We start from the raw sequence: 1,817 nt of genomic DNA, 5'->3' as shown, positions 1-1,817 counted from the left end.
TCTTTTCTTTCCCTTCCTTCCTTCTAAACAGTTGCCCTCTCTTGTCCCAAGCACTGGAAACAAGCTCCCAAACCTACAAGAGCATAAATAAACCGGAAAGGAGGGGCAGAAAAGAGAAAGCAGGGAAAGAAAATGAAAAACACTTACCGAGCAAAATTCCAAGGTTAGATTTTAAAATAAATGAAGATGTTTCATTTAAAAAAATAATAATAAGGTGACTGGGGTGGGGGGAGGCATATTCTCAACTCCCCAGAAGCGGTGCTTCCTTAGTCTTGCCTTTCCAGCGACTCCTCTAAGCCCAGCTCTCCACTAGTCTATTATTTTCACCAAAATATATGAAAATGTATGCAAATGAAAATCAGCACTAACTGTTCTCCCCTTGTTATATACTTTGGATTTTTTTTTTTTCCAGACAAAACAATCACACTCGGCAAAGGGAGGGGACGGATGGGTGGGGCTGGGGAGCGACTGGAGAACTAAGTACGCGAAGGGGGAGGACGAAGGGGACAGAGCTCAGAACAGAAGTGTATTTCTGATTTCGAGGAGCAAGGCGTTTTGGGGGGCTTCCCGTACGCGCACACACACCCTCCTTGAAAAGAAAGAAAGTGGATGTGTGTAAAGTGGATAGCAGAAGCGCTATCACGTTTCATCAGGCCACCTGAGACTGCTTTTGAAAGCGTGTACTGTGAAATTCATAGCAGTAATTTAGACAAAATCCTCACTGTATATTAATGAAAGGGGCCCCATGGCTCTGTTCCTATCCTCCCCATTCAGTGTAAACAAAACCACGAGACTCTCTCGGTTTTTGAGCCGAATCCAAGCAAAATCGGCAGGAAAGGAAAACATGGGGTGCTGGCACCGACTATTCAAACGTCTGCACCTGGAGATCTCAGATTTATTCAATGAAATCTGTGTTCCATCTTTCATATACACATATACGCATACATAAATATAAAAAGGAACCTTAGGGGGACGCACAGGGAAAAATCCGTTCTGTCTGGGGTTTGGTTACCGCCGCCGTTCAGGTCTATACCTTCGCAATAATGGAATCACTAAAACCTACCTACGAGGGCATCTCTCCCCCGCCCCCCGCCCGGCACGCAGGAGCTGGACCAGATCCTACACAAATGCTACGCGCCCACTGTTCCTCTCGAGATCTCGCAAGGGCTGCGTGTCTGCGACTGGGCTGGAGAACTCCGGCTCTGAGTACCCCTAACTGCGCTCAGGAGAGGAATTATTCGCGGGAGAAGGGCAGCCCCGAGCACCCCGGCGGCTCCCCGTCTGCGTCTGGGGCGGCGGGCAGGGCCGGCGCAGCGCGGCCGGGTGCGGGCTGCAAGCACACGCACACTCATTAGGGACGATGTATTTACTGAATGTCCGAGTCGGGTTAGTTCATTGGAAATCCCCGAGGAGGGTTCAATTTGCCCTTGTTTTCGTGGCCACTTTCTCTTTTTTCTTGGTTCGCTGAGGCTCCTCTGTGCAGCGTTTCCGCTCGGCCGCTTCCCCCCACCCCCTCTTCTCCCGCCCACCCCGCGCGCTCCCCCTCCCGGCCCCCTTAACTCTTTCCGCCGGGTTGGGCTGAGAACGCGCTCAGCGCCGCCCGCCGCAGACCCTCCGAGGCCGGAGAGAAAGAGAAAGCCCCAGCGTGCCCAAGAATAGCGAGCAGGCGAAACACCGCTAATAACGACCGCACCGAAATAAAGAAATACACACACGCACCCGCACACAGTGTGAGCGGTGGAGGGCGCGGCGGGCTGATCCGCTTCCTTAGGCCGCTCCCGCTGCTGCAGGCTTCCCGACGCCTTTGGGGGTCGGGG

The sequence above is a fragment of the Lipotes vexillifer genome, unplaced genomic scaffold (genome assembly GCF_000442215.2).
Source record: "Lipotes vexillifer unplaced genomic scaffold, Lipotes_vexillifer_v1.1 scaffold777, whole genome shotgun sequence".
Lineage (NCBI taxonomy): Eukaryota > Metazoa > Chordata > Mammalia > Artiodactyla > Lipotidae > Lipotes > Lipotes vexillifer.
Note: the sequence above shows the minus strand (reverse complement) of the source record.